Consider the following 26,971-nt stretch of genomic DNA (forward strand, 5'->3'; position numbering starts at 1 on the left):
CTCAGAAATCACTGTACATAATCATATCCAAAAGAACACTCATCTAGGGGCATTAAACTGTTCAAACACTTGCAAACATTCAAGACATTCCAACTATTGCAAAACTCAGACACAGGACATCCAACAAACACAACTACGCTTCATCACAAACAACCAAAACATGAACAATACATAAGAAACTTAAGGATGGATGATTTTCTGAAGTACTAAATGTTGCATTATCGCATTAAAGTCTTGACTATTTTGCATTTTGAACTTTTTTAAAAAATTGGAATCTTCTCCTTATCTCATCAAAAGCAAGAGATCATGAGGAACTTCCAAAAATTTTCTTAGTCTTCTGTCTAGGAGGCTATCACTTGTACTGTGTGAATATTTGCCTCGAGACGTGATCCATATCACTGAAGGCCTGATTCCATTTCACACATATAAATGATTCAATCTTGTATGTTTATGCAATACGCACTCAGGTCGTTCTGGTTCAATTATACCTTGACGCTTGTGCTATCTTGCAAAATTAACTATCATGTAAATTTTACTCAGGTCATTATGGTTTAATTATACCATTATGCTTGTATAAATTTTCAACATATCCTAAACAAATCAATGCTCCATGATGATATTTACAAAGAAAGCAAATAAATGGTTATATCGGATGACAAATACAGAATGAGAGATACTCCAAAAACAATTAGTTGCATATCATTTTACATATAGTTGCATATCATTTTACAATTAGTTGCATATCATTTTATAAATTAGTCGCACATCATATCATTTTTACATCATTTTACATATAGCAGCTTATTAAATCATACATCTCATTTTCAAGATACATCTCACAACATATAAAAACATACATCCTGCATCACACATTGCATCATATATGAAAACATTACATCATCATATAAAAGGAAGTGGTACACATAAACATTCATCCATAAACACATCACATCGATCAAAAATGGTGCTCTGTATATATATCTCTCAAAAAATGATCAAAATCTACAAAATGTCTCAAAATATGTCCAGTACAAAGCATACAATGCTCAAAAATACAACAGAGACCATGTCTCTCAAGTGTGACTATCCCCTGATGGAGATGGTCTGGCTCCGGATGCACCTGCCCTTGGATCTCCAGGAGGATCCTGTCTAGCTCCCAATACACTCGCCCCTGGATCTGCAGGAGGGTCCTGTCTCGCCGGCCCCGTCACTCCTCGGCTCTCAGATCGTGTCCCAGCAGTTCGAGATCGACTCGATCTCAACTGTGCAAAGCTCTCTACACGCCGGTCTCTGGGCACTGCAGCCTCATAATGTTGTCTATAATAAATAGCCTCCTGCACTCTCCATGTCAGCTCTCTAAGAGTGTCTCTCATAGGACCACCCGCCGCTACTCTCTGCACGGTCGCTAAGGCCTCCTCTGCTTGACCCCGCCACTCTATCTCCGTATCTCTCTCAGTAGTCAACTAAGAAATCTGTTGCTGGTAGGTCAAAATCTGTGCCTGCAGCTGCTGCACAATAATCTGTAGGGTCCGGATCTGAGCATCCTCTACATGACCCGGCACTCGGACCCGCAGTGGTACCTGTGCTGGCGCCACCCCTCCCACTCGGCCTGTCCTAGGTACGGGAGGTGGGAGTATATCTACCCTCCTCCTCTGTGCTGGCCTCCCCACCTCCTCCTCTCCCCCCACTGCAGCTAGCACCTCTGTCACTCTCCCCTCTCTCCCGGCGCCAATGGCTAATCCTCCTCTCCCCCTCTCAATCCTACCTTGCCGTACCACTCTCTGTACACCCCTTCCACCCTACCTCCCCTTGGCTCCTCTACCTCCTCCATCATCTCCATCATCTCCATCATCCCCATCGTCTCCCCCCTCCTCTCCATCTGAATCAAATGTCGGCCTCATCTCCTCTGGATCTGAGATCCTCGCCACGGCCCGAGCAGCAAACATATGAGCAAACTCGTCAGTCATCCCAGCATCCTGTATCTCTGGGGCATAGTCCCAGATCTATCCGGCCAGCCCTGTGAACTCCTCTATGGCCACGGTACTGTCAATAGTCGGCCCCCAATCAGCCACATCCTGCTGCCGCCGTGCATACAAGCACGCCCCCTGTGGAATCCCCTGCTGCCTCCCGAACTGTCGCAAAACTCGGGTAACCACAAACCGCTCAATAACGAACGGAGTCCTCCCGATCAGATACCTTGTCATGAAAACAAATGGCATCTCCATCCCATCCTCGACCCATACCTCGTAGCCTGTATATGGTCTCCAGGTGACTGTATCTATATCATCGAACACCCTCCTCCAGTGCTCTAGTTTGCCCAGCTTACGTTGGACAACTAGGCCTCTATATCCATAAGCATAAGCAGCACCTACGGGCCTATCCCTGTCTGCTAGTGGCCTAGCTGCTGGAATGTGCTCCCAGCACCACACCTATAAAAGGGTCACCCCTGCTGATAAGCTCCCGTAACCGAGGTATACTACCTCATGCAGGCTCCTGTAAAGATGGGCCAACATCGCTGACCCCCAGGCAAATCTCCGACCCTGTGTAACCATCTGCTCCAGGACCAGCCCCCATCCTACTGAAAATCCCTTCAACCTGCGATCAGGACAAAGGAATCCCCCAATGAATTCTGCCAATACAGATGGCAGCGGTGCATAATCCAAATCTAAAAACTTCTGCCAGGGGATCTCGTATCCATAGACAGTCTCATCATGAAATATGCGGCGCAGTGCCTCTGTGCCGCCCTCCTCTGATTGCTCGTAGGGTAAAATGGCCCCTACCACAGGAATGCGTAAAATTCGGTAGCAATCCTCCGGTGTCACTGCCATCTCTCCAGTGGCAAAGTGAAAGGTGTTCGTATCACTGTGCCCCCTCTCTGCCAATGCTGTCAACAGTCCTCGGTTCACAGTGAACCGAGGCATATCCAGAAGCGAGGTCAATCCGCATCTCTCAATAATATCCAAGTCTGCCTGTGACAGACGTGGTATCAACGTCCATGGTCTCGAGAATCTCTCCCTCGATTGCACAATACCCAACCGCTCCTGTCAACAAACAAAACATATCCAATATCAGTTTCCACATCAACACAAAGATATCAAAATCAAACTTACATAAAAAACATGAAACAAATTTGCTCATCTACAATCAAAGTTCAAAATCCTATCATTTCATATCAACTTGTAAAACAACTCAAGTTCTCAAAAACCATATCAAAACTTGTAAAACAACTCAAGTACCACAATCACATAAACTTGTTAAACAACTCAAGTTTCCCACCCATATCAGCTTGTAAAACAACTCAAGTTTCCAACCCATATCGGCTTGTAAAACAACTCAGGCTTTCACATACATTGAACTCAAAATAGATAATGCAAATAATTATGTTCTGATCAACACAAACAACTTGATATCTATACATAACTTGGAAAATTGCACATCAAAACAAGTTATACAAATACTCATCTTGGATAAATGCATCAAAAACACGACAGGCACGCGAAAACACAACTTTTCAAAATCGGCCAAAACTACAAATTTTTCATGGATGCGCTAAAACAGACCTCCAATGCGCTAAAACAATTCTACGTGCTAGACTGCTTGTCCTACACGCTAAACTATCTGCCCTATGCGCTAGATTATCTATACGCGCTACTCTTTTCCTCCATTGCGCTACCCAATCTAACCTATGCGCTAGACTCTGTCTACGCGCTAATCTACTCTTCCTAAGCGCTACCTTTTCAGCCCTATGCGCTAGGTCAAACCTACGCGCTAAACCCCCTTCCCTATGTGACCTGCTGTGGCCCCTATGTGCTAAGTTATACCTATGCACTAACCTGTTGACTAGATGCGCTACCAAAACCTTTACGTGCACTATTTTTCGTGCGCGCGCTAACCTAAAAAACCTATGTGCTAACAAATGTTTTCGGACGCGACCCCTAAATTTGAGCTTGATGCGCTACTTCACACTGTGTATGCGCTAATCTACGCCTTAGATGCGCTAAAACGATATGTCCGAACTTTAAAATTCAAAAAATAGCTGAAAATGACAAAACCAAAAATCAAAAAAGGGTCAAAAAGGATGACTTACTGGTGGTCCATGCGCTACTGGCCTCCGGTACCTCCAAACGCGCTCGAAACGGTGTCTGTGATAAAGAATAGGCATTTTCTCTCCAGAGCAAATTCTCTTTTCTTCAAAGTCAACAAAGCACAAATGACTTTAAATCAACCCCTTTTCCCCTTTTATAAGAGGAAAATGAAATTAGGGTTAGCCAACTGGACCTATAATATGGTCGCGGTCTCCCCTATACCAAAACAGTTGTACTTTATCGGGAGATGAATCAATTTACACACTTTCTACAAGCATGGAATCCTACACATCATATGAACTTCATCAATTTAAATCAAAAAAAATTCAAAAAAATATTGATTCATCTCCCGAGGGGGCATCACACATCAAATATCGAATCTGGGGCATCACACATCAAATCAAATCTAGGGCACAACTGGCAAATCAAAAGAGCGACACAACAAAAATTGCATTTGATCATAAAATCATGATAAAGCATCATTTTCTTTGAAATAACATGCGCACACACGTCACTTCAAAGAGGGGCAAAATGTAGACGTATAAAAATGACCATATTCCTAAATGAATATTTTATGTTCATTTCTCTATTTGATTAAATCCAATTTAATTAAATTATCCACATTCTTCTATTTTATTAAATAAATTACTCAATTTATTTAAATAAAATTCACTATACCATTTAATGAATAAATCATTTTATTCAATTAAATCCCCCTAGCCACTTTTAATTAAATTCAAATTTAATTAAATAGTTATCCCAAATTGAATAAATCAAATTTATTTAATTGCAACTAGATTGAATGAAATCATTTAATTCAATTAAATCCTATTATCCCCCCATCCACTTGCAAAATCCCAAACCCCTTCCTAATCCCTTCTAGAATCTTCTAATCGCTTCTAATTAGCCTAACCCTCCTCTAAATTTTGTCACATCCCTAAGCAAAGGGAAGTCACTTCTCAAAATGGCCCAAAGTCTTGGATAACCATTAAAGGTTTTCAACCTTCAACCACCAAAACCCTTAAAGTCTTTGAAAACCATTAAAGGCTTCCAACCTTCAACCACTTAATCCCCAAAGTCTCCAATAACCATTAATGGTTAATTCAAACCTTCCCACATGGTTAAAACATTTGTTTTGACTCAACCTCTATCCAACCCAAGGGTCTCATCAGGCCTTTAATGCTTTGACCATGATTATCTCTTAATCATTTGCACAAAGGTTTATCCTTGGATTAACTCTTAATCCAGTGGGTAAGCCTAACTTAGACTTGACCCTTAGCCTTTAGATAACCATGAGGTCTTCTCAGGCCTTTAATGCCTCCAACCTCTTCTCTCAACCCAATCCTATGTTGACACTTGTCATCATTTTATTGGTGTCAATTGTGCACATGGATCCCCAACTTTCAAACCTGGCCCTTGATTAAACCTTTCAATCCTGACCATCCATTGCCCTGTTTGTGCTATAAATAGAGCTCTCATTCCTCCATTCAAAAACAATCATCTTTCAAATTTGAAGCATCACACTTATGCTCAAATTGTTTCAAGCTTTCATATCATTTTATGCTCATCATTTAGCCTCTCTTTAGATCAGAATTAATCATGAATATGCATACTAGAGTAATTTATTTATCATTTTAATTCAATCATAGACTAAATATAGTATGTTAGGATAGTATTCATACTAATCTCGTCATCTTATCATCTAGATTATTGCATTTTAGCATCATACCTAGCTTAACATCCATCTCATCCTAAAATCAATCAAAAGCATCTCTCGTTCTCATATTTGCCATCCCTAAACCATTTTGCTCAGTGATCTGAGAGCAAAAACGTTGGTTTGAGGGACATTGTGAGATAGAGAACCATGGGACCCTCCTTGGGAAGCTGAGTAACACTACGTTACTCCATAGCTTGCATCAAGAAGTCCTGTGTGTGTGTGTGTGGACTAATATTCTAACATATTTTCACATATTTAGTTTTATTCGCCCACTTTTCCCGCATACAGAAATAAATAGTTTTATTTATTTAAATCATCATTTCCCTAAATTAAATAAATATTTTATTTATTTAATTGGCCCCACTTCTTCTATTAATTAAATAAATCTTTATTTATTTAATTAATTCATTAGTTTTTTCCCTCCATGACATTTGTTATTCATCTCTTCATTTACCTTTAACCACCTCTAGTATTTTCCTATTTTCTATACCTACCCTCTAATCTAAGCCGACCATTTATCCCTTCACCTCTTAATCCTAGCCCTCCATTTCTAGGGTGTTCTCTATAAAAGAGATCTTTTCCCTATCCTCCATAATAATCAATCATTCAATCAAAGTGCCTACATTGTCAAATTGCATACACATCATGTTGCAAGGTGTGCACCCTTGGTCTCCTTGTGCTATGCAACACAACCCTCAAGTTTGTGACATGGTTTAACCGCCTTTTGTGGATTCTATAAGTCTAGTGGTTGTATCGAGCATTAATAGGTCGATCTTTTGGTGCAACAACAACCCCACTTGTAACAAGTGGTATCAAAGCTTGATCATGGGTTCAAACCCCTTGCTTGCGCTAGGGGGGATTGTTGCAAGGTGTGTCTTTGTTCTCCTTATGTTGTGCAATGTAGTGCTTGGGTTTGTGACATGGCTTAACCACCTCTTGTGGGTTCTATAAGTCTAGTGGTTGTATCAGACATTAACAGGTCGATCTTTTGGTGCAACAAAAACTGCACTTGTAACACATCCACAATCCATTCTCTATTGAGCTATCGTGCACACATAAAATCTAAAAGCAATAATAATCAAGCAAGCAAGATCAATGGAGATAGGAAACAATGGAGATCAAACCCTATGAGCATATGAAAGTATAATCTTTTCATATTTGTTGTTTTGCATGTTTTTTAGGTTCTTCATTGGTGTATGGTTGGTTGATTGTAGAACTAGGGTTTTATGTGGTTGAATCTTATTAGGTTTTACAATATTTTGATCTCTAATTTCATTGTATATATTTTGGCATGCTCGGTGGGACCGTACTCCCTATTTTCTAATATTTTAATGTTGTTTTAGTGATTACAAATTCATAGATCCGGAATTTGTGACTATTTTTAGTTATTGGCATGTCTGCGGCCTTTTTTTGTTGTGTCCATGTTTTCTGTTAGATTCCTCATTTTTCTAACACATTTTTGGAGGTTTCTATCTTATCAGTGGTTTTCTATCACATTTTTAGGTTGCAGGTTTTGAGGTTTTGTGCAGGTTTCATTTCTGGCACATTTTTGGTCCTTCTTACTATGTTTTTGTCAAGCCCTAATATGTTTCTATGCTCTTATCGTGTTTTTGGCTATTTTGCAGCTTAAATTCTTAGCGTGTTTGTGACTAGTCCTGCCATGTTTTGTCAAATATTTTTGCATCTATAGTCAGTCCTACCACATTTCAATTTCTATTGACTATAAGGTGGAAAAATGTAGGGTTCCCACCATTAGAGGGAGAAAACCACTAAATTATTCACTTAGGGACCATTACATTCAAAAGAGGAAAGGGAATCCACTTGATTTAGTCAAGGACTAAATACTGAATGGATTTGGGTTGATTATGTGATAATTGTTATGTGCAAACCTAGGTTTTCCCTTTTAGGGTTTCTTGACCTATAAAAGGTTGAGTTCATTCTTTTCATTGTATGAAGAAGAAGGTTTTTTACATTACACATTTTGTGAATATTGAGCTCTCTCTTTTTGAGCATATTTTCTGTGTATTTCTTTCTTCTGTGATTTGCTTCCTTGCTTCTCCTTGTAACAGGTTTCTCAACTTGCAGAGATCATTTGGGCTCCTGTGGTTTTGTATTTTCTCAACTCCAACAATAATTTTATTCCTCTTTTGTAAGTTGTTGTATGCGGGAAAAGTGGGCGAATAAAACTTAATATGTGAAAATTTAGTAAATACCAATCCACACACACACACAGGACTTCTTGATGCAAGCTATGGAGTAACGTAGTGTTACTCAGCTTCCCAAGGAGGGTCCCATGGTTCTCTATCTCACAATGTCCCTTAAACCAACATTTTTGCTCTCAGATTACTGAGCAAAATGGTTTAGCGATGGCAAATATGAGAACGAGAGATGCTTTTTTAGATTTTAGTATGAGATGTGTTGTAAGCTATGTATGATGCTAAAATGTAATAAACTTAGATGATAAGATGACGAGGTTAGTATGAATACTATCCTAGCATGATATATTTAGTCTATAATCGAGCTAAATGATAAAGAAGGTAATCTAAACATGCATATTTGATCTAAAAGAGGCTAAATGAAGAGCATAAAGATGATGAAAAAGCTTGAAAGTATTTGAGCATAAGTATAATGCTTCAAATTTGAAAGATGATTGATGAGAATGGAGGAATGAGAGCTCTATTTATAGCATAAACAGGGCAATGGATGGTCAAGATTGAATGGTTTAATCAAGGGTTGAGTTTGAAAGTTGGGGATCCATGTGCACAATTTGTACCAATGAAATGGTGACAGGTGTCAACATAGGATTGGGTTGAGAGAAGAGGTTGGAGGCATTAAAGGCTTGAGAAGACCTCATGGTTATCTAAAGGCTAAGGGTCAAGTCTAAGTTAGGCTTACCCACTGGATTAAGAGTTAATCCAAGGATAAACCTTTGTGCAAATGATTAAGAGATAATCATGGTCAAAGCATTAATGGCCTGATGAGACCCTTGGGTTGGATAGAGGTTGAGTCAAAACAAATGTTTTAACCATGTGGGAAGGTTTGAATTAACCATTAATGGTTATTGGAGACTTTAGGGATTAAGTGGTTGAAGGTTGGAAGCCTTTAATGGTTTTCAAAGACTTTAAGGGTTTTAGTGGTTGAAGGTTGAAAACCTTCAATGGTTATCCAAGACTTTGGGCCATTTGAGAAGTGACTTCCCTTTGCTTAGGGATGTGACAAAGTTTAGAGGAGGGGTTAGGTTAATTAGAAGTGATTAGAAGATTCTAGAAGGGATTAGGAAGGGGTTTGGGATTTTGCAAGTGGATGGGGGGATAATAGGATTTAATTGAAATAATTTAATTCATTCAATTTGGTTGCAATTTGGAGAAATTAAATAAATTAGATTTATTCAATTTGGGATAACTATTTAATTAAATTTGAATTTAATTAAAAGTGGATAGGGGGGATTTAATTGAATAAAATGATTTATTCATTAAATGGATATAGTGAATTTTATTTAAATAAATTGAGTAATTTACTTAATAAAATAGAAGAATGTGGATAATTTAATTAAATTGGATTTAATTAAATAGGGAAATGAACATAAAATATTCATATAGGAATATGGTCATTTTTATACGTCTACATTTTGCCCCTCTTTGAAGTGACGTGTGTGCACATGTTATTTCAAAGAAAATGATGTGTTTTTGTGATTTTATGATCAAATGCAATTTTTGTGTCGCTCTTTTGATTTTCCAGTCGTGCCCCAGATTTGATGTGCTGCCCCAGATTCGAGATTTTGATGGTGATGCCCCAGATTTGATTTGATGTGTGATGCCTCAGATTCGATATTTGTGTTGTGCTGTCATGATTTTATGTAGTTGTCCAATATGAGTGTCGGTATAACTTGTTTTGATGTGAGATATTTCAAGTTATGTAGATATCAATGTGTTGTTCTGATCAAAATATGATTTATTTGCGTGTTCTATTTCAAGTTCGATGTGGGAAGCCTGATGTGTATTACAAGCCGATATGGGTTGGAAACTTGAGTTGTGTTACAAGCTGATATGGGTGAGAAACTTGAGTTGTTTTACAAGTTTTGATATGGTTTTTGAAGAACTTGAGTTGTGTTACAAGTTGATATGAAATGATAGGTTTTTGAACTTGATGTAGATGAGCAAATTTGTTTCATGTTTGTTGATATAAGTTTTATTTTGATATCTTTGTGTTGATGTGGAAACTGGTATTGGATTTGTTTTGAGATTTGGTATGATAATGCCCCCTCGGGAGATCGTTCGTGCACACAAAGCATGAATGATCTCTCGAAAGAAGAAGAATGTTGTTTGAAAGATAGAAGAGTAGATAGTGATGGCATGCATGGGTTTGATAAGATTGATTAGATTGATTGGAATGAGAGCAAGTCTTGTTTCAGGTATGACACCTCCTGTATAAGACATTGATGATCGAGCGTCTGGTTTCAAGAATGATACCACCTGTATAAGATATGGATGATTGAGCATCTGGTTTCAAGAATGATACTACCTGTATAAGACATGGATGATTGAGTGTCTGGTTTCAAGAATGATACTGCCTGTATAAGACATGGATGATCGAGTGTCTGGTTTCAGGAATGATACTGCATGTATAAGACATGGATGATCGAGTGTCTGGTTTCAGGAATGATATATCCTGTATAAGACATGATAGAAGATAGTTTGGAAGAATGATGAAGATAGTTTAGAAGAATGATAGAAGATAGTTTGGAAGAATGATGAAGATAGTTTAGAAGAATGATAGAAGATAGTTTGGAAGATAGTTTAGAAGAATGATGAAGATAGTTTAGAAGAATGATAGAGATATGAAAGTGAAGAAAGATTCCATGATGATGTGATAGATATGCATGCGAGGGATGCAATGATGAATGATGAATGATATTTTGAAAATGAGATGTATGATATGATATGCAACTAATTGTAAAATGATATGCAACTATTTTTTTTTTTTTTTGTAGCATCCTCATTCTGTATTTGCCATCCGATATAGCCATTTGTTTGCTTTCTTTGTAGATATCATCATTGAGCATTGATTTGTTTAGGATATTTTGAAAATTTATACAAGCATAATGGTATAATTGAACCATAATGACCTGAGAAAAATTTACATGATATTTGATTTTGCAAGATAGCACAAGCGTCAAGGTATAATTAAACCAGGACGACCTGAGTGCGTATTGCGTAAACATACAAGAGTTAACCTTTGTCCCATACAAATTCGAAATGTCCTCAATGATATGCCACCGGATTTCTTCATAGGACAAATTTGCATGGTAAAAGACTTCACTCACAGATAGAAGACAAATAAAATATCACATTCCTTCCTTGCTTCTCTAGTCGTAAGACATCCTGGAGGTGCTCAGGAGATATGATAAGCAAAAATTAACAACCATAAGTAATCATGCATGCTATTGGAAATGTATTCTTGTCAATTAAAACATCTTGCAAAATAGATCTTTGTTCAGTTGAAATCAGTTCAAGTTCATGATGTTTAGCCTTCTTGCATTGTCATTTGTCATTTGTTTGTTGTTTTGATCCTTGTTGTCTTGCTACGTTTTTGGTCTGATGTTGAAAATCTTGAAGGCGAAATGCCCCAAGCGATGTCAGGATTTTGCCCCTTGCTGTTGATGCTACTTTGATATGGATATGTACACTAATCACCTAGCCATGGTGGGATATTATTTGGATAATTGTTTCAGATAAACCAAGGATAGTGACTACACTAAGTATGTCCAAGATTGATAAGCATTTGTGAATTTCTGGTGACGTCTCAGATGGGTGGATATGATATGTACAATATGATTTGTGAACCCTGTACTACCATCAATTGATAAAGATAAGGCTAACTAGAACAAAACCCAGCAGTCAGATTGATTGATGTCATTGTTATGATGTGGTTGATGATTGATGTATAAAAATTTATTTCTCTTGATGAATTTGGAAAAAACTAGGTTGTTGTCTCTTCAACGTGATGTTACGATAGAGGTTCTTTCTTCTTAGAATAAGGAGATTAGTCATGCATGAGTGATCAATGGATTCCTTTGATTGGTTTGGATTCAGTTGATTCTTGTTTTTGAAAATTTCAAATCTTACTTTATCAGAGTGAAGGTTTAGCTATCCCTTCACGACAAAGTGTGTCAAATGATATGGATAAAAGCTTCCCGATCTGGAAACTGGATTTGACAATTTGAAAGTTTTAAACAAGTGTTTTTGAGATAAAAATCTGTAAGATGTTTAAAGGATTTGATTGATACTAATGATGAAAATATTCCGGATTATGATAGGAAAGAAGTCCTCTATTGCTCGATTCATTTAGGATTCTGACAACTTTTGTTTTGACACAAATTTAGCTCGAGAAATAGTTTTAATGGTTTGTTTGTCACTCTGCTTTGATGAAAAATGATGTTGATGGATGGATTGATTATCAAGACTTGATGATTGATAAGAATGTCTAGATTCAAAGAGTGAGTACCCCGTATAAGACTGATCTGTCTGGTTTCGAGTGTACCTATCCCTGTATAAGACATGTTTGATGTTGATGTTGATTTCAAGTAATGAATTGATTAACAAGACATCTGATAAGTTTGATTGTAGACTTTGAGAGTTTTCCAGTTGTTGATCTGATTTGATGGATGGTCCATGTGTTCATGCTTTGATTTTTTTTGTTTTGATTTTTTTGATTTTTGTCGATTTTTAGTTTTTGGATATTTTGATTTTTTTTAGTTTTGGATATTTTGATTTTTTTATTTTTGGATATTTTGTTTTTTTTGAGTTTTTGGATATTTTGATTTTTTTGAGTTTTTGTATTAGAAGAAAGATGTATTTGGTTGCCCCAATGTATATCAAGATGAGGAATGGATGAATGAATGACTGAACCATTGATGTGGAAATAGATTTGTTGTCCATAGTTTTGATCAAGATCAAGGATGAAAAAGGGGATATGGATAGAGATAGGATATAGATAGCACTGGATGATGGAAGCAATGAATAGATAGGATAGCTAGATATGGATTAGAGTGAAGAAAGATTGTAGAAAGAATTGGAGGATAGAAGAAATGAATAGATAGGATAAGGGATATGGATTAGAGGATTTGGGAAATATGGTAGGAAGAATAGAGTAGATGAACTTTGCCCCCAAGCATAGAGCTTTCCATTTGCAAAAAGGTGATATGTAAGATTGTCATAGTATTTAGCACCATCTGAATAAGTGTTCTCAAACTTTTCAAAGATAGAGACCCAACCCATACTTAGAACCTCTGAAAAATTCAACTGAACATTTCTAGCAACTAGGAAGCAGACTCAAAAGGGAAGAAGAATCCCAAACTGGATCAAGGTACTTAGTCTTTGATTACCCATGTGTGTGCAAGTGGGTTCATTCTGGCTCATATGATCATTGTAATCTTCAGAATCCAACATGGCTAGCTACATGAGTTACCTTAACTTCAAAAGCATCCTGGATAGAGCCTTGCTGCCAGCGAGCGTCCATAGCCCCGACGAGGTTATCGCTGTAATCTCACAAATATTGCTCCATTGCCAGCCAGGCGTCCATAGCCCCGATGGAGTTACTTGCATGTTCCCATAGCCAATCATTTTGATATTGCTTTTCATTGCATTTTGCTTTTCTTGATATTCATTTTCTTGCTCATGCTTTTGATATTTCTTTTTTTTATTTTTTTTCTTGCATTGTCTTGTAAGTGATGAAACTTACATGGGTGTGATAGTTACAATGGCACTGAAGCAAGATTTTAGATTTTTCACTAGCCATGTCTTCAATTTAAGAGATCACAATGATTTTTAGAGCAATCGATTAAGTGTATGAGATATAGTAATCAAAAGATGTCGGTACCAAGATACGATAAGTGGTTCTTTTCTGGATTGAGTGTGTATCCCAACCAAAGAAAATGTTAAAGAGGAACAACCTCCGATTCTGAAGCATTTCATGAATAGATATCTAGGAAAAGGACTGAACATTAGATTCGAGCATGGGAAAGTATGTGACAAAATGACACAAACACCTATCTCACAGATGAAGGATTTATGCAAAGGATTGAATGATAGGGATGGAAAGAGGTGTTGGATAATAGATAGAATGTTTGAAGATTTGTGCAAGGATAGAGGGAAATGTATTCAGGATGAGTGTTGGTACTTGAGAAGTGATGAAGAGATGGAGGAAAATTGAATTTTGGGACAAAAGGACCCAAAATAGATAGAGGAAATGATAGAAGAAGTTTTGGAAAGATGTTTAGATAGAGGATTGAAAGAATTTCAAAGATGTGCTCCTCATTGATCTTTCTTATGGATCATTTGAGGTGATGGATTTGTGGATGGAGGGAAGTAAGGACCCAAGATGGATGGAAGGGAGGGAGAATTCAATTGTGGAATGAAAGGACCTAAGATAGATTTGGAGGATGAAGAGATTCCTTGATCTTGATCTTGACTTGGAGTAGGATCATTTGAGTTTGTGCTTTCCTCGAATCTTGTTGGATGAAAGTCTTTCCTAAAGATAGTTGAAATGTTGATAACCATCTCAAAAGATGTTTTGTTGGATATGGAAATCTTCTCCATTTTATGATTCTTCCTTGTTTGAACTGACTTTTGAGTTTGATTGTTAGATACTTTGCAAGATATTTTAGCATTTGTGACAAGAATACATAGCACACATGAAGACAATGATCATCCTAATGCTAAACATTGAGTGTATATTCTTTTGAGGATGTGTTCAAATCCTCGATGTTATCACTGGTTTGATTTATAACAAAAGACACATCAGATAGACTCTTTATTCAAAGGTCATTGACAATATCATAGCCCACTAGTCTCGATACTCCGTCAGCTCAAACAGCCTTGTCACCCCCTAGAGGGTGCCCATTTTTTTGCCTTTTGCTAGAATTTAACTCAAAGTGAATTGCTTCACAATTGAGTAGTTATCTTGGGAGATATATGGTGAGTAATCTTGGGGGCGGATTCTTCCCCACCCTTGCACTATGATATTGCCAATGTTTGGCAACTGACTCAGTTCAAAGTTTCTAATGCTAAAGTTCGTAATCAGGCTTCCCGTTCGGCCGTCAGTGATAAACTCCCTCAGGAGGCTTCCCAACCTTTAGAACAAAGGCTTTACGTATCGTAAAGATACTGGGGGAAGGCTAATCGCTGCGCGTAACTGTTGAAAGGGACTTTCGTCACCTTCCACTTTTGATTATAGTGGGTTGGAACACTTGGCTTCAAAGTCGTTCCCCACTTAGATCGTTCCCTTCACACTGGCCAAAGAATGGCTTTAAGAGTTTTTCAACCCCTCGGGAAGGCAGGCCTGCTAAAGGATGTAAATGCTTGAAGTACAGAAAGCTTAAGAGTGGTTTGGCTTTTTGATCACCCAGTTATGGGGAGAGCATATACCTTCCACTTTCGAGACAAGGCAATCAATTTGTTCTTTTTATCCTCCAAGACAATGATTTGCTAACTTCTATTTGGAGATGTTGCTCCAACAAGCATGATGTTCTTTTTAACCCTTCATAGCAAAGTGTGTATTTTCAAAACTTTTGTAAAACAAGCCTGGTCAACAAAGTAAATCGTGATGTTTGGTCAACAAAATTAAAGTCAATAGGGGAAAACTTTCCCTCTTTGCCTTTGCACAAAATGAAGATGAGGTTCTTTTACTTTGCAATGAATTGAGATTGATCCTTTTAGGCACCAAAGAAAGGTGAAGTATGTTTTAACCTTGCTAAAAGCAAATTTGCTTGTTCTTTTTTAGAGCTTCCAAAATGAAGTGTTTTTCCTAACTTGCAGGAATGAAAGGTTTGCTTTGTTGTTCTTTTTACCATGCAATAAAGAAAGATGAATTTTCTTTTAAAACACCAAAAAGGATGGCATGAAGTTCATTTTATGCATCCAAATGAAATGATGAGGTTTATTTTAATTTGTGCAAAAAAGGAGAGTGAGTTCTTTTTAACCAACTTTTGTTGAAAGAAAGTAAAAAAAGAAACTTAAAGCCTCTAAACTTGCTCCTTCCCCTGCACAAAAAAATATTAGAACCTGCACATAGTCAGTGATCAAATGTTAGTGTGGGCTTACACAAGCCTAAATTCTGATCTTGGTTACAAATTTTACAATCCTGATCCTGAAATGCCCTAAAATTTGACTAAGTCTGAAATTTGGAAGATCTTCCAAAAACTAGATTTTGCATTATAACTCCTAGAGGTCTGAAACCCCTCTCAAACATCCTGAAAGTATATATGGAATATAACTTAAAGTATAAGAAAGAGAAAAGAGAAGAGGAAATGTCACTTAAATGTTATATTCCATATATATTATGCCTCCCACAAGCCTAATTTTTGACTCTGTCATAAATTTTTGGCTCTGCCAACTCTATGCGCTAAGAAAAAGCCCCTACGTGCTATTATGTGCCCCCAATGCGCTAAGCTATTTTCCTGATGCGCTATTCTATTTTTCTCCTGTGTTGATACCCACAGGAAAATATTAGTGTTTTGATGCGCTAAAAGATTGATGTCGCGCGCTGGATGATAGACTCCATGCGCTAAAGAGTGGACTAGATGCGCCAGGCTGTTAACCGGATGCGCTACTCTATTTTGTTTCCGCGTTGAGGCCTACAGGAAAAACTTAACGGAGGTCACGTGCTAATGTTTGAACTGCATGCGCTAGATGATGGTCTCCACGCACTGAACAGTGGATTGGATGCGCTACTCTGTTTACTGGATGTGCTACTTCTGTGTTTTGTCCGCGTCGAGACCTACAAGAAAGTGTTAGAGGGAGTCATGCACTACAAAAATGTTTCCACGCGCTAGTTTGTAGACTGCACGTGCTAAACAGGGAGCTGGATGCGCTAGACTGTTGGGTCGATGCGCTACTCTGTGTTATGCCCGCGTCAAGACCTACAGGAAAATTTGTTAAATAGGATCATGCGCTAAGGAAAAGTGTTCACGCGCTAAGACAGAGAGCCCACGCGCTAAGACAGAGAGCCCACGCACTAAACAGTAGGCTAGAAGCGCTAAACTGTTAGGCGGATGCGCTAATCTGTTAGGTACATGCACTGATTCTCATTTCCCGCGGACCTGCAAAATGATCGATTTCAAAAAAATGATGTGTTATTGGGGGTCGAGCCCCATGGTGGGCGCCAGAAATGTATGCTGGAAAAGTGGGCAAATAAAACTTAATATGTGAAAATTAGTAAATACCAATCCACACACACACACAGGACTTCTTGATGCAAGCTATGGAGTAACGTAGTGTTACTCAGCTTCTCAAGGAGGGTCCCATGGTTCTCTATCTCACAATGTCCCTTAAACCAACGTTTTTGCTCTCAGATTACTGAGCAAAATGGTTTAGGGATGGCAAATATGAGAACGAGAGATGCCTTTTTAGATTTTAGTATGAGATGTGTTGTAAGCTATGTATGATGCTAAAATGTAATAAACTTAGATGATAAGATGACGAGGTTAGTATGAATACTATCCTAGCATGATATATTTAGTCTATAATCGAGCTAAATGATAAAGAAGGTAATCTAAACATGCATATCTGATCTAAAAGAGGCTAAATGAAGAGCATAAAGATGATGAAAAAGCTTGAAAGTATTTGAGCATAAGTATAATGCTTCAAATTTGAAAGATGATTGATGAGAATGGAGGAATGAGAGCTCTATTTATAGCATAAACAGGGCAATGGATGGTCAAGATTGAATGGTTTAATCAAGGGTTGAGTTTGAAAGTTGGGGATCCATGTGCACAATTTGTACCAATGAAATGGTGACAGGTGTCAACATAGGATTGGGTTGAGAGAAGAGGTTGGAGGCATTAAAGGCCTGAGAAGACCTCATGGTTATCTAAAGGCTAAGGGTCAAGTCTAAGTTAGGCTTACCCATTGGATTAAGAGTTAATCCAAGGATAAACCTTTGTGCAAATGATTAAGAGATAATCATGGTCAAAGCATTAATGGCCTGATGAGACCCTTGGGTTGGATAGAGGTTGAGTCAAAACAAATGTTTTAACCATGTGGGAAGGTTTGAATTAACCATTAATGGTTATTGGAGACTTTAGGGATTAAGTGGTTGAAGGTTGGAAGCCTTTAATGGTTTTCAAAGACTTTAAGGGTTTTAGTGGTTGAAGGTTGAAAACCTTCAATGGTTATCTAAGACTTTGGGCCATTTGAGAAGTGACTTCCCTTTGCTTAGGGATGTGACAAAGTTTAGAGGAGGGGTTAGGTTAATTAGAAGTGATTAGAAGATTCTAGAAGGGATTAGGAAGGGGTTTGGGATTTTGCAAGTGGATGGAGGGATAATAGGATTTAATTGAAATAATTTAATTCATTCAATTTGGTTGCAATTTGGAGAAATTAAATAAATTAGATTTATTCAATTTGGGATAACTATTTAATTAAATTTGAATTTAATTAAAAGTGGATAGGGGGGATTTAATTGAATAAAATGATTTATTCATTAAATGGATATAGTGAATTTTATTTAAATAAATTGAGTAATTTACTTAATAAAATAGAAGAATGTGGATAATTTAATTAAATTGGATTTAATTAAATAGGGAAATGAACATAAAATATTCATATAGGAATATGGTCATTTTTATACGTCTACAGTTGTAATGCTAAAATAGGATAAAGTGCTAAAAAAAGAAGGTTAAAGTGAGAAAACAATGAGCTACAGATGCAGGATTTTCGCACGCACCTAGGGATCGTGGTGGTGGGCACCTTGATCTTATTACTTTTTTGTATGTCAAAAAGGGTTGATTCATCTCTACAAATGGATAAACATAAAATTGGCTATGAACAATTAAATACATATTTTATATTTATTTAATAATTATTCTTCTATTAAATAGTTAATTTGAAAAGATTAATTTATTTAATTCATTCTTCTATTAATTAATTAAAACATTTTATTAATTAATTCATCTAGTCTTTCTTCTAATCAATTAAATATCTAATATTTAATTATTATTCTTCTATCCCCTATCCTATAGTCTTCTTAATTAAATAATTTCTTAATTATTTAATCTCCCTTTTCCAACTCACCCTCATCTCCACATCAATTCTGCATTGCCAACTTATCCATCATGTGGCTAAAGATCTTAGTATTTTTGATATTAATATATCATTATTTTCCACATTCATTTCATTCTCCAAATAATGTGTGCGTACACACATTCCTCAACCTCCCTATATTCTCTCCAACCTTCCTACATCTTTGGAGGGAGTTGAGTCCACTTGTCCTCCTATCCCTAAATCTTCTTCAACTATCCTATATTCTCTTAGTCTTCATCCCCAGTCAAGGTGAGATGAATGACACTTTCCTTCTCTTTCCACCTTTTCCCATATCCTATGGGAGTAGGAGGAACATCTTCTACCTTTCTCTCTCACATCTCAACCTCTTGCTCATAGCCACTCAAAATTGCAAGATTTGATCATGACCATTGATCTTTGCCACCTAAGCTTATGCACTAAAAAATCTATAATAGAGGTCTCCTAAGCCATTTTTAAAACTAATAGTCTAATAGCTAATCTTACATTCAATCTAGGAGTCTTTATCTTGCATCCGTGAGTTTGAGTTTGAAGCAAATAACATTTTAAGAGTTTTGAGCATATGTCATTTTTATAGCATGTTATCTTAATATCATTTGCATATCATAGTATCAATTAACTATCAGTCCACTATTCATATGCCATCTTGGAAGCTACCAATGCTTGTCTGAGAGAAAAATCATCTGCAACCAAGAACACTGGAGTTAGGACACAATGATATGTAAATCATGGAAGGTATAATCTTGTTTATTTTGTTTATTTCATGTTCTGATTGAATGAAAAATAGGTTTTAAGGACCCAAAACCATTACAACATAGTTAAAATAAAAAGCTGAGAAAATAGAGTCCTCATACAAAGCGTCTGGTCCAAAAAACCAGCGAACAGAAAAAATAGCTAAACAACAAAAAACAACAAAGAACCCAAGGAGACACTACATAGTAATTTTCTTCAGCAGATCCTCTGCCTTAGTCACCAGCTTGTCATAGGTCGCCCCAACTGATTTTAGCTCCTCTAGGTCCTTATTCACTTTCTTTTCCTTCCTCCTTCCATGGGTATGAGTTCTGGGACCTTGGGCTTCCCCGATTCCTTCTGCATCCAGGTCAATTTCTTGGGTTTCCTTTTCATCATCGAGCTTGCTGATGAGGGTATGGGTGTTGTTGGTTGAGATTTTCAGAATGTTGAGACTCTGCTCTGCAATGTTCTTGAGGCACTCCTCTATCTTGTCCACTTTGGCAACTATATCTGAGAGCGTTTTTTTGTTAGTTTCCTCCAGGGTTTTTCTATCCTGTATCTCCTTTTCAATTTTCTCAAACTAGGGATTAAAGGCATCTCTGATGTCTTCTGCTTTGGCAATTGTGTTCTTCAAATCTTCAATATAATTGGCCATAGTGTTCCCCTCTCCAATGTTAATGGTCTCCAGGATCATGACTCTGTTGCAGAGTTTTTTGTATTCATCCATAGTATTCTTATTCCCGTCAATAAGCCATTCAATGGTTTTCATAAAACCCTTCAAGGCCTCGAGGTGAGGACCAGGAGAAGGAGTAACTTTACCAGGGTTATCTATTCATCTTTAGCAATATGGAGGGCAAAAATAGTGTCAGCGGCCCTAAGGGTCTCCTCCATAGTCTCCATCTCCAGGCTTTGTTCAGCTTCCAGGGTTCTTGTTTGCTTGTCCTCTTCTGGTTCCTTGCCCGTGTCCTCTGGATCTTTGCCAATCTCCTCTATTTTCTTTTGCTTGTTCCTGGGTTGGGCTTGGATTTTACATTTTTCCTTCAGCACTCCCTTAGGGTTCTTCTTCTCCTCAGGGAAATCAGAGTCCTCTTCTTTCGAAGAAATACTAATCAAGGGTTTGCTTTGGGGTTTTTTACTCTTAGAAGAAGATGATTTTGATTTTCTCTTCTTGCTCCTCTCATACTCTGAGTCGTCAGAGCTTTCCTCATTTTCAGTCGAGGAATCATTATCTGAATCCTCCTCCTCTGAGAAATCAAATTCAGACATTTCTTCTTCCGAATCCACAGAGAGCTACATTCGATTGATTTTACTAGCCTTTAGATGATCATAAATGAGGACCATAAGTCCCTGGTGCATTGCAGTGTCACCCTAAGGATTTTCTTTATATGCTTTTAGGGATGCATTCATAGAATAGAGCAAGAAATAAGGGAAATTCACCTTATCATTATGCCTAAAATGATTTAAGAGGACAAAGTGATATCCATATACTTTCGTAAACCTGCCATCTAGAGTTATATACCTCATTAAAACAAAGAGAATTTCTCGCCAGGGCTTTGCAAAAGCCCTAGGCGGGTAATAGGTTTTGCTCAACTTTACCAGTCTTTTCTTCTCTTTCTCTGTGACCGGGTACCTTTCAATGGCTTCCCTGCTGACCTTCCTGTCTCTGTAGAAATTGCAACCCTCCCTTTTGAGTCCCGTAGCTTTAGCTATTAACTCTTTGTCAATTTCCACCAGTTGGTCGCCCATTTTAAGCTTGCCCTTCTTCCAATTTTTGCAGAAGAAGCTGGTTATCTTTCCATCATGGCCATGGAGTCTCTCAAGGAAGCTCGAAAGACCACCCTTCTGCAAAATTTCCCACACCTCTTCTTTCTGTTTCCACTCCTTGCAACTTCCTGGCTCATATCTTCTCCTATTTCCGCCCATGGTGTCATTTCTCACAGTCAAGTTCAGGTTACAGAGTTGGTGAAATAGAAAGCTTTTCGAAGCTAAAACAAAAGCCCAAAAAGCATGTGTAGCATTATTGATTTGATAAGTTATAATGCACATTCTGCTAACTTTGATGTTATAATGAGTAATTCCCTCATTATCGAAGTAACTCGAAGTGCTTACTTCAGTACATATCATAATTGCCTTGTCAATCAAGATTCTTTGGGGTACTTCAATATCTTTCATTTATTATGATTTGTCTTACATCTCTGGGAAGACCACTCTCACCTATCCACGTGGTTATTATATCATTCTTCACCACCACGTTTGCAGCCCAATTAGTAGAACAATTCACCTCTCAATATATATGGGATATGTGAAATTTTTTGAAGGTTCTGATGATGTCAATGGTAGAAAAAATTATATTGTGGATCGACCAAGAGGGCTGAGAGGTCCCATTGAGACACTTAATAATATTGTTGGAATCCCCTTCGATCCAAAGATGGGTACAGTTCCATTTTTTGGCTAGAATAATGCCTTGAAGGGCTGCCATAGCTTCCACCTTATGATTGGTTTGAATACCAATAGGGACAGCAACCATACCTTTGCAAATACCTCTGTCAACTCTGAGAATAGCTCCACAACTTGAAGGACCTGGATTTCCTTTGGCTGCTCCATCAAAATTGATTTTAAGCCAACCATGGGGAGGGGTTTGCCATTTAACTTCAAGCCTTTTATTGTGGCTGATATTATGACCATCAGTGATCTTCATATTCCAGGCTCTTAAGATATTTGACTCCAAAGAGTTGTTTGAGTAACAAGAGACCTCCATAGTTCCCATATTTTCTTGAATAGCCCTTTGAATTTTCTGAAAAACAATGTCTTGATTTAAGGACACATCCCTAAAAATTTGGTTGTTTCTTTCCTTCCAGAGACCCCACAGAATGTGAGGTAGAGAGAGCTGCCACATACACCTCAGAAAAGAGTTGGTCCAATGAATTTGCTAGGAAGAGAACAAATCTCTGATGTTACTAGGAAACACCCAAGCAAGACTAAAGCTTTTGAGGAAGCTTTCCCAAACAGAGGTTGAGAAAGAATAGTGGAGGGCAAGATGGTCCACTGACTCTTCTTCTTGAAAGCACAACACACACCTATTTGGAAGGGCAAAACCTTTGCATTTAAGGTTGTCAACAGTAAGGATCGTATTCTGGAGAATAGTCCAGAAGAACATATTGATTTTAGGAGTTAGCCCTTTTAACCAAGCTTTAGACCAGAAAGGATTCATAGGAGGGGAGGGGGAGAGGATACAATACATCCAAGATATAGTAAAGTTACCTTTGGGGTTATATCTCCAGATCAGGGAATCCTCTTCCTTATTTAGCCAAATAGAAGATAGTTGGGTTTTGAGCTTGGAGAGACTGGGATGAATACTATCAATGTTCTGCTAGTTGTTCCCATCCTAGTAATCTACCACTAAGGTACCAAAAGAGCCAATACAAGAGGGGGCATGTGAAGCCCACTCATAGAAATCCATTAGGGGTTTGTCAAAAAGCCAGGGATCCTCCCAGAATCTCACTTTTCTACCATTTCCAAGTTTCCATGTCACACCTTTAGCAAACACCTCTTTACATTTAGAAACATGGTTCCAGATATGAGATCCATTTATACTAAGATCCGAATTAAGAAAAGAAGATAGAGAAGAGGACATAAGAGAATAATTACTTCTCCAAATTTTGCACCATTCAGAATCAGAGTTAAACCATCTCCAAACTTGTTTTGACAAGAGAAATTCATTTAAAGTGCGAATCCTCCTAAGCCCCTGACCACCTTTGCTTTTTGGCTTGCAGACCTGATCCCATGCCACCAAGGACATTATTTGCTTTTCCTCCACCCCAGACCATAGGAATCTTCTTTGAATTTTCTCAATAGCTTCAGCATACTTGACTGGAATTCTAAATAAGCTAAGAGCATAAATGGGGATACTTTGAAGAGTAGCCTTAAGAAGAAGGAGCTTACTAGCTTGACTTAAGAGAGCCCCTTTCCAACCTGCAAGTTTTTTGTAAAATTTATCAACCAGCGAACTCCAGTAGGAGTCAGGAGGGGAAATCCCCATGGGGAGACTAAGGTAGGTAGTAGGAAGGTCAGAAATCTTACACTCCAGAATTCTGCTGATCCTTTGTTGTCTTCTCTCCGGAGTGTTAATGAAAAAGACATCACTTTTGGCCTAGTTAATAAGCTGCCCCGTTGTAGAAGCATATTTACACAAGGTATTCTTTAGAACTTTAGCTTTTGAGATGCTTGAATCCCCCATAATTATTGTATCATCAACAAACTGCTAGTGTGAACAAATAAGGTCAGTAGAAGAAGGTTGGAGACCCTTAAAGGATCCTATCTGCACCAAATTTTCCATGGTCCGTCCAAAGCATTCTGCCATAATAATGAATAGGATGGGGGAGATAGGACCTCCTTGCCTAAGACCTCTTGAAGCTTGGAAAAAGGTTGAAGGAGAACCATTGACAAGAGGGCCTTCCTTCCCGAGTTGCCTTGAGGGGGTAAGTGAGAGGGGAATGACCCAAGTAGAAACATGCTAATATTGAGTCCTTCTGATCCACTCTAAATGAATCGTGTCTCTGACAAAAGTCATGAAAAACATGTGTTGATTAGTTCATATCGACACTATGTTTCCCCATAAACCCTATGGAGTGTAACCTCCATCGGTTGGGAACCTTCTATATTTACAGTGTGTAAAGTGTTGCATGTATGGCCACATGATCGGAAGCCCTTACTAAAAACCATTTGTATTAGCTGCCAAAATCCTTCTAATTATTGGCACAAGAGGTCAGACCTCTGAAGCGGCTCACACACATATGGTTCTTAGTAGAGATATGAAGTTTACCATGGGGAGTTTTCATGGAAATTGGTGCTTGGCTGCCCCAAAGAAAGTGTTGAGGGTGGAGCTAGTGGGGTCAAGCACCTAAATATCCACTTTGAATAGCATAGCCTCAGGGAAAACCCCATGTGAGATTCAACAATTATTGTCTCATCCTACCATAAGTTTTGTGCTTGCTTGTGCACTTTGCTTTCCAAACATTGTGTCTTTTGTATTTGCAAAACATTCTCAAAATAGTCAAAAACTTGAAAAATCATCATTCTGAAATGAGTCACAAATCTGACAACTTGCTGGAAAATTGAAAAATCTTTTTAACACAGACATAATCATGCATTTTTTACACAAAACAACGCATTTTCTACGTAGAACAACACTTTTGATCAACAGTACAACACTTTTATGCTCTAGAATCACACATTTGCTCATTAAAACAACACTTTTACACCTGAAACAATGCTTTTGCACCATAGTATAGCGCATTTGTGATACAAAGAATCACTTTTATCCCATAGAACAATGCATTTGTCGAGCAGGTTAGCGCTTTTAATCAATAGGTTAGCACAAATGTTTTCCCTTCAATAGTGAGCATTTCTGCACATCAGACCAAAAATTCAATATCATTTCTAGATACCCTTTTTCGAGTAGATTTGTCTTCAACTATCACAGGTCTTCAAACTAGTTAGATAATTAGGTTATCAATTAAACAGGCTATTTCCCAAGGTTTTCATAAGCATAAAATATCCAACAAGTTAATGATTCAACCATCTCAAGTACAAAAATCAACATCATTATCAATTTCTCATTTGGATACATCAAATCCTTTATCACGAAACTAGATCATATCAACCTTTGTTCATTATCATGGATATATAGTTCCTATTTGGACCTAGGTTATATCAAAGAAAAGATTGCACTCACATTGGAATCAAACAAACTTGTAAACCATCATATTTTTATATGACTTTTAAATATCGCCTTAAGAAAAGAAAACCTAGTTATAAGGCTACTTTGAAGAAGGCAAGATTCTTGTACATCAATCACAAAATCTTGTTAAAACATAGGATATTCCTACACCATTTTTGTCACTATTTATGTGGTTACGAAATGGAGTTTGATGGAAAAATTTTGCAAGCATGTGCCTTTCAACAGCAAGACACTTTATCGCAATGCACTAATAACGATGGTAAAATCAACAAAGCTTATCTTCCTAAACCAATGATCACTTATTGAGTGGCATTTTAGAAGATCAAAACTTGAGAAGTCCAAATCAATCACATGCTAGTTTGGAATAGAGCTCAATATGAGCAATTCAAAAGACAACAAAAACAAATGGAAGAAAAATATTTAATGTTTCAAGGTTATGGATACAAAGATGTTGATGAAGAGGCAATCAATAACACCATTAGAGACCTTGAACATGATTATAAATTTGACAAACTAATGAAAAAGTTATTGGAAAAATAAAAGGAGAAGTACGTCCTAATGTTAGCAAAATCAGGAGTTGAATTGCCACAAGACTTTAACATAGAAAGTTTGAAACAAGATGTAGAGACAAGTAACAATCAAAACACTGACGATCCCAATAATGAGGATGTAAATCAAGTAAATCATGAGGAAACAAGAGGAGATAGAACAAGAAAAGACCATTATGATACAAGTAGAGAGCACGGTGAAAAAAGAACTTATGAGGATGTAAGAAGAACCCATATTGATAATCTTTTGTTAACTCTCTCTTAATAAATGCAAACCTTACAACAACAAATACATGATCTGCAGAATGGAACGAGTTCCAAGAAATATTCATTGGAGGACATCTACCCATATCCTTTTGATGAGAGTTTAAACATGATACCATTCTGACAACATTGTGAAATCCCTAAATATGATAAATATGATAGGAAATTTGATCCTCAAGATCACATTAGGGAATTTTGCAGCATGAGTATGAAATTTGCACATGATGAAACTTGATGTGTCTATTCCCTAGAAGCTTAAGTGGTCAATCAATGGAATGGTTCTCAAGACTACCATCTAGAATTAAATCTTTTGAACTTGTGAACAAATTTATCTCACAATACTACTACAACATAAGAAATGAGATAACAATGCTAGATCTATGTAATGTCAAGGAAAAGAATGGTGAACCTTTCATGGTCTTTCTACAACAATGGAAACAAATTTTTAATAGATATCCAAGAGATGTACCCAATCAAGAGAAAATGGGCATATTCATTAACAACCTTATCAGTGAAATGAGTTACCTTCTTAAAATGCAATTTCCTCCTTTTACTAAAATGATTGAAAATGGTCTAAAGATAGAAGATGCAATTGAAAAGAAAGGAGAGTTAAAAATTTACAATAGTTCCTACAACAACAACAACAATGGTAACAATAACAATGAAAAACCTAAAATTTGGTCAAAGAATAGGAATGCTACCAATGGAAGAAATGATGATAGCAATGCTACCAAACAACAACCAATCTTCAACTTATCAAGTCAAGTATCAAACAATAACAGTCAAGAGAATAGTAGATCTAAGTCTTT

Source organism: Cryptomeria japonica, chromosome 9 (genome assembly GCF_030272615.1).
Source record: "Cryptomeria japonica chromosome 9, Sugi_1.0, whole genome shotgun sequence".
Lineage (NCBI taxonomy): Eukaryota > Viridiplantae > Streptophyta > Pinopsida > Cupressales > Cupressaceae > Cryptomeria > Cryptomeria japonica.